This window comes from Ursus arctos, unplaced genomic scaffold (assembly GCF_023065955.2).
Source record: "Ursus arctos isolate Adak ecotype North America unplaced genomic scaffold, UrsArc2.0 scaffold_4, whole genome shotgun sequence".
NCBI lineage: Eukaryota > Metazoa > Chordata > Mammalia > Carnivora > Ursidae > Ursus > Ursus arctos.
Genome location: NW_026623056.1, coordinates 66,889,441 through 66,904,503, shown reverse-complemented (window position 1 = coordinate 66,904,503; position 15,063 = coordinate 66,889,441).

Genomic DNA, 15,063 nt, shown 5'->3' with positions numbered 1-15,063 from the left:
CCCCCCGATTCCTCAGTCTTCCCTCAATAGCAAATTTACTTTAATATCCACACATCCTTATATCTTCTCCTCCAATACAAATGATGCCCTTCTTCCTGATGGAGTCCAGTGCACTCCATCCACTAACCCATAGTATCAAAGGCTCTCTTCCTATAAATATGCATTGTCTTGTATTTCTCATTCTAAAAATGCCCTTTCTTAACATAGCACCTCCTTCCAAAGTTACTACTATGATGATCTACTAAAGGCAATAGAGACCCTGAATGGTCAATTAATTATCAGATTAATGATTATTTTAGTCTTTCCTACTCAGTCCTCCCTATTTTTCTTCATAAGCATTAGGCAGTGTCAGTTTCTCCCCACTTAGGATGCTTTAGGTCTCCATCCCAATTCTCTTCCTCAGTATTCCTCTGTCTGCCTGTGAATGTTCTTTCCATGGCCCTCTTCCTTTCTCTTCTCATTTTAAAACTTTCCTTTGTGATCTCACCCTTTACAGAGTTTTAACTACTATATTTAACTACCGACTGCCCTCAGAAGGAATTACCACTTCCGCCATCCTGATTTCAGACTTCTAGCTTCCAGAACTGTGAGGCACTAAATTTCAGTTGTTTGAAGCCACTCAATTGGCAGTATTTTGTTATGACAACTTTAAAACACCAATACACACCCACCCCCCTCTATTGGGAATTTGGAGAACTAAATGCAGCATAAGCTTCTCAGCATGAGTCATAAAGGCCACTTGTAGCCATTTCTTGCTTTACTCTTCAGTTCCATTGATTACCACCTCCAGTTAATATACCACAAGCACAATCCTGTGAATCTTTCCCTCAGCACCCCTTGCTCTCTCACCCTTCCACAGCTTGGCGTATACCCTTCACTTTGTAATACCCACTACTTCTTGCTTGAGAGGTAAATGTCCTCTTGTTCTACAAAAGCCAGTTCAGATTTCATTTCTACTTTGATGACTTCCTTGACCCCTTTTCTGCAATTGCCCATCCATCTGTAGTTTCATTTACTATCTTCTGTCTGTGCCTGTTATGAGATTGGGGTTTGGGAAGGTGTTTGTTTATCTCTGCATCCTTCACCTCTAAGACAGGGGCTGGCCTAGAGCAGTTAGTGACTTTATCATTCAATTTAATTCAACAAACATTTGTGTACTTACATGTTTGAGCAATCTGATTTCAGGTCTAAGAAACAAGAATGAGGCTGTCTTCTATATAAGGGTTTAGTGTTTAATAATAGGTGAAGACCTATTATAATGTATAAACAAGCTTGTAATACAGTGTGTAGTATTCAAGCAGTGACAAGTAGAAAAACAGATGAATTCTAAATCAAAGCCAGTGTCCTTAATGAACAATACTAAAATTTATTGACTCAGAAAAAGTACTTGGCAATTTTAATTTGTTATTAGCTATTTTCTATGCAGGATGTTTTTTTTTTAAATAATTGTGAGTCTTCATTAATAAAATAAACATATAGATTAAAGTGCTAACTTATTCAATATAGACCACTAACATCATAAATATTTTATTCAAAATCGATCCTGGTGGTGCCAAGTATCAGTCAGCCAGGTTGTGGTCTGAGTAATCAGCTGTTAGCTACAGAGTGCTCAGAAGCAATACTAAGAAGAGAAGAGCTTTTTACTTATTTATTTTTCTTTTTTTGTGTGTGAGAAGAGCTTTTTAAAGTGTTTAATTTTTTTAAGATTTTTAAAGTAGCAACAATAATCACGAATTTCACCATAGTTATTAGATTTTTCAAGCCATCCCCAGTATACGTGACTCATAAAGACTAGTAGACTTGAGAATAAGAGGATGCAAAGACTACAATTAAGGATATTTTGGATGCATCTTAGCCAGTGGTTCCAGATTCCAGAAATGAAGTTTCCTAGAGCCATGCTCAGTGTAGATCAACTCACTTGGCACTCTCTGCAACTGCTCCTTCAACAGGAGCAATATGTTTAGACCTGCATCATTCATATGAATAAGTCATTTTGTTTGAAGTTTTCATCCTGGAAAAGAAAATGTATTTAAAGATCATTACTGGAAGGCGAGCAAGTTTGATGCAGAGTTGCAGGCAGTACATGGATTACAGATATAAGCAGTGGGCCTTCACACATCAGAAACAATCGTCGTATCTGAATTGTTTCTTATTCAAAGGTCACACACAGATCACTTACACAGTGACTCCATTTTAATTGTGGCTGCTGTTAACATATATCAATGCTGTTTAATCCTTCTTACATATTTCATGATCATAGATTTCTACAGGGCTTTTCCAATACTGCCTGTCAATCCTACTACTTGCCTCTCGTGGGTTCTCTTTTTCCACTCTTTTACAACCATTTCAAACCTTTCATATTCTACCCACTCCCCTTAGTATATAGCCCAGCCTCTTATTTCGTAGAGAAAGATAGCACTATGTGCAGCTACCATCTACAAAATTGACTAATGTACTTGTGTCTCTATGAATTTGTCCTCTTCAATCTTTCTAAAAAAAAAAGAACTGTCTACCTTTCCAAACCTTGAAAATCTTGTGTCATTGATTACTAGTCTCTCTCCAATGTATTAAGCCTTACTCTCTCTGTTAGAATCTTCCTTCCTTCCTCCCTCCCTCCCTTCCTTCCTCCCATCCACCCATCCATCCATCCATTGAAACTTCACTTGGGAGTATTATTTTAATTGTTGAAACAGTATAGTAGCTGAGGGTCCCTGCCCTCAGGTAGCTGGCGGCCCCGTGGGGTCCACTGAAATGTATCTACTAGACCCTTCCCATCAGCCTGTACCCATATTTTAGTCTCTCTTACTTAAAAATAAAGCAAACTCACACAAATTCTATATTTTCCTCTAGTTATGTCTTATCTCTTTAATTCAAAGGTAAACTTTTACTAAGTTGTTAAATTCAGGAGCTTCCTTTTTTCATTCCCCCACTGTGTTGTTTAATTTTAAGTGTCAACTTGAATGGGCTAAGGGATGTCCAGATAGTTGGTAAAACATTATTTCTGGGTGTGTCTGTCAAGGGCATTTCCAGAAAAAAAAAAAAAAAATAGCATTTGAATCTGTAGACTGAGTAAAGAAAATTGCCCTCACCAATGTGGGTGGGCCTCATCCAAGCCATCAAAGGCCTGAGTAAAATACAAAAGTGGAGGAAGGACAAATTTTTCTACCTGAGGTAGGACATTCATCTTTTCCTGCCCTTCTACTTTGGTGCTTCTGATTCTTAGGCCTTCAGACTCAGAGCAGGACTTTAGACCACTGGCTTTCATGGTTTTTAGGCCTTTAGGTTTGGACTGGAAATACACTACCAGCTTTCCTGGGTCTCCAGCTTGTAGACAGCAAACTGTGGGACTTCTCAGTGTCCATAATTACATAAGCCAATCCCTCAAAATAAATTTCTTTCTACATCTCTCTCTATATATCCTATTGATTCTGTTTCTCTGGAGACCTCTAACACGCCCACATATCCTTCAGTTCATTTCAACCTGATTTTTATCTTCAGCATGTGACCAAAAGTACTTTTGCTAGAAACAAACAGTCCCTGCTTTGCAAACATAAATAAACAAATAAAAATACTTATCTGTGTTTCTGGCAATGTTATATCAATTCTTTAATGCCTGTCTCTTCTTACCAATTCTTTGGTATTCCTACTTTCTCTCAAGTCCTCTTATCTTTTAAATTACATTCTCTCTGTTTATATTCCTACACCAGTGACCTTTATCAATACCTTGAACCACTGACCTCAAGCTTCTTCTCTCAGAGCCAATCTTATAGGTCGAAATAAGTACCTGATACTTATACATGGATGTCACACAGACACTTCAAACTTACTCATTCGATGTTTAGTGCGTGATCTTCCCTACCAGCCTTGGGTGTTTCAAGAGTCTTTCTGTGTAACCATAAACATGACCTCAATCCATCCTTTTCCTTAATCCAGAAATCTGAGAATGACTTTTAAAATGCTCCTCATGTTCACTTTCTGTATTGAATCAAGTATATCTAATCATTTTCTTATCTTCATTTTTTTTGTGTTATACCAGTTGAGCAAACTACTGTTATAATGTCGAGGGATTATGATATATTTAATCTTCCCTCATTAAATGTGTTTGATTTTCTTCACTTTGTTCTCCACAAGGAATATACCAGACTGGTAAGTCAGATGAAAATATCTGATAATATTAGTGTCATGATAAATACTCTTTGGAGTATTTGCTTCCATTGCTTCCAAGTTCCTACATTGTCTTAACTCTTTTATTTGCTAAACTTCAGGTCCCATCATTCCTCTGTCTCCTTTATTATGCACCAATTACATTGGCTTTCCTATCCATAACTTTTCTCTCTACTGAGGACTTTCTTCTCCATTCTCCCACTATTTATGTATCTATAGAACCATACTCATTTTTAGTTCTCAGCTTTAGTCTTTAATTTATACAACATTAATGCTATGTGGAGGCATTTGTCTATCTTAAACCTCTAAACTAAGACAAGCCCTCCTGCGTATTCCAAAGCCATGCATCTTCATAGCACAGATTACATTTACAATCAACTAACAATATAAATTGTGTCATTTATCTTCTAGAATTTAATTCTCTAGGAGCATGCATTTTCGCCCATTTTCTTATGAGTATATTTTTTTATCAGAGCAACATGTGAAATGCTTGGTACATCAAAAGCGTTCAAAATAAATGTGTAACGACTGAGCAGAAAATAAAATAACGTCATTAGAGAAATGTAGTAAAAACTTTATAATGAGATCTGAGTTGTTCCTAATGCTAGAGAAAAATATATTTACCTGAAATTTCTCACTGGATTGTGCAATAGTTATTTTTTTAATATAAAAATGACTGGGGGTGCCTGGGTGGTTCAGGCAGGTAAGTGTCTGACTCTTGATCTCAGCTCAGGTCTTGATCTCGGGGTCATGAGCTTGGGCGTGGAGCCCACCTTAGGAAAGAAAAAAAAGGACTAAAGCATTCCAGAGAGAGTTTTCTATTCCCCAGCATCCGATTTATTGGCTCAATTATTTACTACCAGAATAATTAAGATCAATTAAGGAACTCATCTAGATATAAAAATATCCTAGCAAGGTTTTATAGTATCTTGCTGAATTATTTTTCATTTCATAAACAATAGCAGGTAGCAGCTCATCAGGTATTACTCACAGAGTCTACATTATTTAGGTTTTTTAATTTCCTACATGAAGAAGTCAGTATATTAGAAAATTTTGACATTCAATAGCAGTGACCCAAATTGAACTCAACTGCTATTATAGCTTTTCTATTTTTAGTCGTATTAAAAATATTTATGTCAGTCTAATAATTAAAAGTGCGTCTGGAGGTGTACAGCAGGAAATCCAGTGTACATTTCTAGGAGCTGTTCAGCAGCTCCTTCATGTCAGGGCCCTGGGTCTGTTGTCTCAGGTGCCACATTTCATAAAACTCCAACCAAAGCAGAAAGTAGCGAAAGCCAGACAGCACAAAAGCCCCTACCTGTTCTGTCCTCTCTCTTTTTATCAGGAAGACAGTATTTCTCAGAAGTGCTTATTGTATTTTCCTTTATCTCTCACTGAGGTAACTTGTTTACACTGACAAAGTCTAGCTGCTAGAGGCTGGACAATGGAACTGAATTTAAGGCCTTTACAAACTCTATAGCAGGAGACAGGCAAATAGGCTGACAAAGGCTATTAAGGGGACATCCACAATTATCTTTCCCTGTATAAAACACATATTAATGTTTATAAATTTCAAAATATAAAAATCTGAATACAGAACATGTAAATTACCTATCCTCTCACAACCCAGGGATAAACATGATAAATTAATACATATCTGCTTTGATTTCTGTTTCATCTTGTCTAAATTTATCTATTATTTTCTCATATTGTTCAATGATATTTATTGTAAAGACTATACTTCCATTTTACAGATATACAATTCAATTAACTATTATATAATTTATTATTTATTTTACTATTGTTTATTCAATTTTTTATTTTGTTTACTGATTTTACCAGAGATATAGAAATAATAAGAGATATGATTTAAAAGGATATATACTATTGAATCTTAATATTCCATAATGCTATATATGAATATGTATATTTATACTTTAATATAATATACAATCTTTTTAAGTGTGAAATGACTTTGTGTAAAGTAATATTCAAGATAAGTGCTTTTTTTGCTCATATTCTGTCACCATGGACCTAGAGAGTAGGGCTGTCACTATAGAGGGCTGAAAAATGGGAACATGGAGCCACAGATGATTATTTTCAGGCCCAGAAACCTAATGGGATTTGCCATGCTGAGTTTTGAACTTACTTGGGGTAAGTGACTTCTTTTTTCCTTCCACTGTTCTTTTCTAGAGTGGTCATGTCTATCCAATGCCTAGTCTACCATTATATTTTGGAAGCAGAAAGCTTGTTTCCAATTTCACAGGTCCACAGATTAGGAGAGGAATTTTTCCCCAGGTTGGATTATACTCAGAGTCTCACCTTATCTGGCTTAGATGGTTTAGAAGATGAAATTTGGGACTTAGAGTTGATGCTGAAATGAATTAAGACTTTTGGGGATGTCATGATGTTGTGAAAGCATTTTGCATTGAGAAAGGCATGGATTTGGGGGCAGAGGATAGGTGGCTTGAATTGTGTTCCCAAAAAGCTGTGTTCAAGTCCTAATTCCCAGTACCTGTACATTTAACCTTATTTGGAAATGAGGGCCTTGTAGATATAATCAAACTAATATGAGATCATACAGAATTAATTAGAGTTGGCCCCAATCTAGTGACTTGTGTCTCTATAAGAAAAAGGGGAGGGAGATTTGAACATAGAGACATATACACCCACAGAAAAGACAGCTATGTGGCAGTGGAGGACAAGATTGGAACAATGCAAACCAAGAGATGTCCAAGTTTGCCAGTGACCAGGAGAAACTAGAAAAAGCAAGGAAGCATTCTTCCCTAGAGCTTTCAGAGGGAGCATGGCCCTGCCAACACTTTTATTTCAGACTTCTAACCTCCAAAACTGTGAGAGAATAAACTTCTGTTGTCTTAAGTCCCCCAGTTTGTGGTAGTTTGTCATGGCGGCCCTAGGAAAGTAATACAGATTTGTGTAATTCATTTGAATTTAGTTTTGAACAAATATATCATAAAAAAAAAAGTCACCTTAGAAAGACATATAAAAATTTAAAGCAACCCTCAGGATAACTTTCTAAATTTGGAACACTTGAACTTGTAACTTTTTATGTGTTTATAACTTGTCACATTTGTTTAGAGAGAAAATTCAGAAAATTAAAGGTGTCTTTCTTAATGTCAAATCATGTATGAGCTCTTTGATAGAACTCATTGGTATGGTTGTTGGTGTTTGTGTTATTAGGACTATTAATTGCATTGTAGGTGTTAAATAGAGTGGCATCATGGAGGGTTGAAACAATTAGGAGGGAAAAGATTGATATAAATTGGATAGCCAGGGAGGATTTTTTATAGACTTGAGACGGAGGATTAAAAAGTGGAAGAAGAGAGGGGAGAATAAAGATGGCAGGGAAAATATCATGTTTTACTTATCAGAAACTGTATGAACAAAGATGAATGGACTGGACATTTTATCTTATGTCGGTGGACATTAAAGAAATCAACCCAATATAGTTAATTTTCTGTACTATTCAATTTAACGTTAATTACCAATTCAGATGGTTCAGGTTCCCAATTATGTTTTTTGTTCTAGTTAATTGGAATTCACTATTAATTATAAAGGGGACTAGAGAAATTATTTAATTTTAGTTCTTTGCCTATATTTAATTATTTTTCTAGGTACATATTTATACTTAATATGGATAAAATGCTTCAAAATGTAAAAAAAAAAAACAACCCAAATGAATACATGCATTGTAATAATTAATCTTCTATACTGTATTTAAAAATTTCTTTTTATAAATATATATAATTATGTCAAATGTTGGCCTCATATTGAATTTTCTTATATAATCTCGCCTTTTTCTATAAAAATGTATGTCCAAAGTACAGGGTGAAATAAATTTGGCAGGTCTATTCCCACATGCTGTTATGTATAAAAATCATATTTTAGAAAGGTAGATGATATCCTCAGAGAGCAAAATCTCAAAGTTTCTTGCAAAAGTTACTGAAGGTGGTTTGAATGGTGGTTAAGTAAGTGCTTTTCAACTTACCTTTGTGAGCAGTTGTCAGTGACCCTTCTGTGTTTCTTAATAACCTTTAAAAATGTTGCAAATGACAACACAATAAGGTTGTTTAGACTTTATATTTGGTGAATATTGGAGTAGAAAGATGGAATCATATATTTCCTTCTCAGAATTTTTCAGAATGAAAGGCTATTTGAAGGAGACAAATACATGATTAAAAGTTTTCTGATTTACACATGGTATTAACTATTTGAATAGATAATTAAATTAGTACAAAATAGCAAGTGACTAGATAACATATGATTTGATAGAGAAAATATACCCACAGTGTACATAATGTATTTTTCCTCTATATACAACAATTTATGAAAGTTAAATTATCGAAGTTTAATATCTTAGTTGTCACATATATTTGTTAATAGAATAGCTCTTCAGTAATTTGAAATTGAACATACTATTGTTCTTTTAAAGTTTGTATAATTAATAATTAGAAAGCAGTAACATTTACAGCATTTTAAATCTTTAACTGGAATGAATGATAGTGAAATTTAATTAATCTCTTTAATTATAGGAGCCATTAGTTGTGCCTCTTTAAAGCAAATGAATTAAATCTCCCACATATAAACAATATAAAACTAAAATATCCAGAAATTTTGGTTTTAAAATCTCTTTGATACAGAAATTATGAAAGGATTCGATCACCAGAACTTATCAAAAAGCCAAGCTATAATTGGTTTTGCTTTTTCTTTACATGATTTATCTAAACATCATATTTTAAATCATTCAATAGAAATTGAATTTCTACAGAATGAATTCCAAACAAGCTATATCCTAGCATCCCTCCCTTTGAAGATTCATGTATTGTTAATTTTTAAACTTTATGTTTTCCTGATGCCTCAACATCCCCACAAATAGGCTGTGACTAGTTTGCCCAAGTGACTAGGTGTGCCAATGTAATATGGCTGGTTCCTGCCGCCAGTTCCCTTTCTCGCCCTCCCCAGTTTGTGACCTAGTGGCATTCAGATGCACTAGTGAAGTCCATCGTGCCTTTTGCTCATGTCCTCCACCCTGATCCTCCACAAAGATACTTGCCCACTGGCCTTCACTCTCTCAACAGTCCCCTGCTTGGTTGAGCCCAATCCTGAGGTGCTTCTCCCCCATGGTTCCTTCCATTATGTGCCAGCCCTACTTCCCTCTTCTAGGACCTGTTAATATGAAAAAATATTTTGCACTGTGGTGTTACTCTGCATTCACACCAGATCATCAAAACCTGCATTTTTTTTAAACCTCCATTTTTAAGTAATAGAGTTATTTCTTATAATACAATACACCTAAATGATTTGATATGAATCTTGGGTGAATAGGACATTTGCCATGGCAAATAGGAAAATAAATAGCATCTTTTATGCCTCTTTAGGAGTAACTTAAAGAAGTATCTCAAATGTATTTGCCAATTAATAAATAAATGGCTAATAAATAAATGCGTGTATTGGCCAGTTACTAAATAAATGAATAACCATTGAGCATCTTTTTCATGTTAGCATGGTTCTGGGGTACAGTAATCAATGAAAGAGATAAGGATACTGATGTATGACCAAGCCTGGTTATCACCCAGATACAGAAAGAGACAGAAATAGGAAAATAGGTAATGTGGCTGGAGGAATGAATGTGAAGAAAAGGGATGAGATTAGAGAGGTAAGTAGGGCTAAATTTAGGTATTTCCAGTCTGGTGCTAGGGACAGGTTATAGATGTTCTGAGTGATCCCTCCCCCAAACCTTGGGGATGAAATGAGATTAAAGGCATACCTAGTATGCATCCTGTCAGCCCTGTGTAGCCTGTGGGGAACTGGGCCAGCTGGAGACTTGGAGTCTGGTTTCCTTTGATCTCAAGGAGTCCCCATTTTACTCTAGGATGTCATATAAATATTATCATTTTCTCGGTGTACTGTGACAAAAAGATCTGAGAGGCATCAAATAGACTTTTTGACCAATTTAAGGAGTCTGGATATTATTCTCACTGTAGTATAAAGCCAAAGAAAGGTTGCAACCAATGGAATAAAATAATCTGATTGATGTTTTCAAAAGATCTCACTTTCTGCTTTTAGAGAAGAGTTAAAAAAAAAAAAGAAAGAAAGAAAAAGGAAGCAGGGAGACCAATTAGAAACCTTTTGAAGTAGTCTATTCCAGGTTTTCTCAAAATGTGATCTGAGATCCAGTAGCATCAGCATCATCTGAGAACTTGTTAGAAATGAAATTTTCCAGCCCCATCTCCTCCCCCAAATTTACATTACTCTATGGTTTAGCAAGACCTCCAGGTAATTCTCATGCTCACTAAATTTTGAACACTGTTCTAATCTAGGAATGATGGCTTGGGTGAAATGGTAACTATAGAGATGGACAAATTAAATAGATTTTGTGGCTTTTTTGAAGTGGGGTCAGCAATTAATACTGCAATGTCAAAATATCAACCATAACAATGTTCTGATTTCAACAGATACTATTAAATAATTTTTAACAGAAAAAAATCAAAATTTCCTGACATGACTTCACATAATATACATGTTTATATATGTACATATAGTATGTATAGAATATATACAAGATATATCTAATGTGTATTCATAGGTGTGTACACACACACCACCACACTTTTTTTTTTTTTTTCAAGAGAAGTCATCTTAGATTAATCTATTTGGGTATACGCCCAAACCAAGCACTTATTCAGCAGCAAGGATTCTATTGTATAGAGATGACGGATATTGAGGCCAACACCGATATTCTCTTGAGTGGTCACATCTGCTATGCTTGATGGTACATGATTCGTGGTTTCATTTGAGTACTGATGGGAATGTGCTGTTTCAAAGGAACTTCTTGGAAAGAGTCCTGATGGTCTCCACCTGATCAGAATACAAATTAAGTTATTTGTCATAACAAAACTTGAACTTTAATGCTTACCTATAGTACCTTATTTACAAACAGTTATATAAAGTGCAAGTATCTAGTGACATGAGCTTCAAATTAGGGACTACCTGTCTTTTATGTAAGGTGGCACATGAATGGTCCAGATAGTAAATGCCGCATAAGCTTAAGAAAGTGAGGTAACAGTCTGGTCACAGATGGGCAGAGAAGGCATTCTGATTAGAAGAGCTATGAACAGGGCTTTGAAGGAATAGGGAGCGAGTAGGCTGACAGAAGACATGGTTCATGAAATACAGCAGTTGAAAGGTAGGAAGGTGAGTATGATCCTAGTGTGATCCTTTAGAGCACACAGACTGTTCTAGACTACACCACCATGTTTCCGTAGGGGAGTGATAGGGACAAGATGGGGCCGTTAGTCTGGAAATACAGTTTCAAAGAGTGTGCTAGGTTAAGGAGATATCCTGGGAAGCTTGTAAGATTGCTTCAGTGGCGATTTCCATGATAAAACTATTACATTGAGTATATCATTTGACAGTGACATTCAGGATTGATTGAAATAGAGAGAAATACTGGAGAGTGTTTATGAAGATGCCCAGGATAATCCAGGTGTGTTATGATTGCAGTGAAATGGAAAAGAGGGTAGATGCAGGTTGGTTGCAGTTTAGCAGAAAGAGTCTCACTTTAGGAAACAGTAAATTCCTTGAGGGTAGGGGAGAGGTCTTGCCCCCTTTTTTTATATTCTTCACCTAAACCAGCTTTATTTACATACATGCAAAGTGTTAATAATTAATCAATATACTGAATTTTAGTTATGAAATTATCAAAAATTACTTGTGTAATCATAAGCATTGGTATTTCTGGGTCACATTGATGAAGCCTACATAATTCTTATATGCCATGACTTAGATGACAAAGATATTTCCTCTTTATGAGATAAGAAAAACTATTTTATTTATTTATTTATTTATTTATTTATTTATTTATTTATTTAAAGATTTTATTTATTTGAGAGAGAGAGAGAGAGCATAAGCTGGGGGTGGGGTAGGGGGAGAGGGAGAAGCAGACCCCCTGCTGAGCAGGGAGCCTGATTCCCTTTATGGGCTCAAACTCTTAATTTGGAAATTTTTTTTTTTTTGCTTTAAGTTCATGCCCAGTTACATTACTAAGTGAACCGAATAGTCCATTTAACACCTTACCCTTCAAATCCCAGAAGAAGATGAAAAATATGTTTCTGCACAAAGCGTTCAAATGTATTCCTGAAACAAATGGTGTGTGATAAAAAAGCTCATTTGCAGATTGTTGCTAATTGTGTCTCTTACATATACTTTTGCTTCGTTCAGTGTGAATTACAGTGGTAAAAAAATGATTATATGTTTCAGAGAAGAAAAAATTTACTGCCTGCATGCTATAAAATTTAATGACCTTTCCTTTTATAATGTTTTATCATTGGCTCCAATGGATTAGGACAACTTTCATGGTGGAATTGTGAATAATTAAATGTTCACATATGAAGCAAAGTGGGAAGATATTAGAATCCTATTTAGAGGTTACTACAACTGGCAGATATTATAAAGTATGTAGAGTAGAGAGCAAAAAATTTCTGATTACCACTCTGAGATATTATCATAGTAGTCACTGATTTTTTTTTTCTTTTCTAAATGTCTCTGAAGAGTTTGAGATATTACTTTTTCTTCCTTTATTGGGTACTTAGAAAATGTATCTTGGTCAACATAATTTCTTATTGCCAAATATAGCGATTATTTTATGAAAATGCTTTCTAAAATCATTCTTCAATAGCCATGTTTCAGCCAGTTGCATTATAAGTGCTAGGGACTACATGTTTGTGTCCCCTCCAAAATTCTTATGTTGAAACTCTGCCCTCCAATAAGATGGTATTAGGAGGAGGGCCTTATGGGAATTAATTAGGTCATGAAAGTGGAGCTCCCAAAATGGCATTAGTGTCTTTACGAAGAGAGGAAGAGCACTAAATCCCTCTCTCTCCCATCTGAAGATAGAAGGAGAAGAGGACTATCTGTAAACCAGGAACAGGACCTTCATCGAAAACTTGACAGTGCTGACACCCTGAGCTTAGATTTTCCAGCCTCCAGAACTGTGAGAAATAAATTTCTTTCATTAGAGCAGCCTGCATTATGACAAGGGGCCTGGGCACACTGTTGAGGAGCTGTGTGTTGGCTGCTAAAAGCTCACAGCTTCCCCTTTCTTCAGATACTTGCCTTTGGCCAAATGAGAGCCTGAGAGCTGCACTGGGAGGCTCCCAGCTCTCCCCGATCCCCTGGAGGGGAGCAATCTCAGCCATACATTTCTAGTATAAGATGCAGAGGGCATCTCCTCCCTCAATGTAGGATGCATTTCGTGATACAGCTGAGCCACCAGACCGTCCTGGTGGCATCACGCAGAAACGTCTCCCGCTGAAGGCCGTGGTTTGTGTGGCTTCTATTCCTCTGCCCCATCTCTCCTGTGTCCTTCACACCCCTTCTCTTGAGAGCACTTTTCCTAAACAAGAATTCCTATCTCAGGCTCCGCTCCTGTGGAACCTAACTTAAGACATCGCATATTTATACACGGAATAAAGTTGGTGCCTGAGAGGACTCTCCTGCTTCTAGGCCTGTACTGGCTCTTTAAGTCTGCAAACTCAGCGGACCCCTAAAACACCTCACAAGCAAAAGGCAATCCCTGAGGGTTTCTCATTCCTTTAATTTCCAATTTGTTCCTGAGTCACTTGCTCAACCTCTTTCACTCGGACCTCTGGTGCCAGACTGCCGAGTTGTCTTCTGTATGCTTTCTGGCTCCTTTAGCCCATGACATTTTCCTTCTGCTACACTGAGCTCTGCAGCTCTAGCTGCTTCAGCACTGCCAGGCCTTGTGTTTTCCTTAGCGTTCTGCTGAGGGTGCACCTGCCCCTCAACGCTGCCTTCATTTTCTGGGGGAATGTAGGGTGGGGAAGGAGGGGAAGGAGGTCAGGTATTGTTTCATTCTGTTTTGATAAAGTGTAAGGAAAAAAAAAAGATAAGGGGGTAGATCTTTCAAGATCATTTCCAGGATAGGTGACAAAATAATGTCAATGAGCCAAAGACTGGGAAGCAGCAGGGATCCCTCTGAGAATTTGTCACGGAAACCCCCACACATGGAACATTAAGCCAAGGATCAAGGAAGATAAAAACTGCAGGAGCTCAGGAAACAGTGAAAACCACAGTCATCAGCAGAAGGCTGCAGTTCCAGGCAGGATGCTTTGTAGGTGAGAAGACTGGTGTTTACTATTCCCACCGCTGTTTATCTCCCTGTAGCCAAATTATTAAGATTTTTTAATTATTATTACTTGGGGAAATTTATTTAGAGAACAAAGATAGTAGTGTCATCTTTTCCAGTTAAATAGATAAAAAGCTCTTAAAATTAGTAACTGAATAAAATGAAATAGGGACCAACATTTTGTGTGTCTCCATATTTGTATCTGTCCATATCTTGTCTATTAGCAAGCTAGACTACAAGATAAGATTTTTTTTTTTTTTTTGCTTGTTTTTTTTTAAATTAGGGAGGAAGGAGCTTGGGCGAGGGGCTTGGGGAGGAGTCCAATTCTATTATCAGGTTATAACAATAACAGTAAATAGTAGCTGATAATTATGATATATCTGTTCTGCCAGACATTCTGTTTACCATTTTACATATCATATCTTATTGAATCCATATAGCAAGTCAATGAAATAAGCGTTATTATATTGTATATTTAGGAACAAGACAACCGAAGCACAGAGAGATTACGTTTACATAGCTCTTAAGAGGTAAAGCCAGGGATGGAGTTTGAGAGACTGATCAGAAGATGTAGCAAACACTAGCTAGCTGTCCTGAGCATCATGTCTTTATTTCTCTCCGCAAGAGAAATTTTACTTGAAGTATGAGTGGTCGTGTTACTAGGATCTGGCCTATGGGAAGGACTGTGTACAGCTTTTGAGTTGTGGGATGTAAGGGAGGGAACACACACT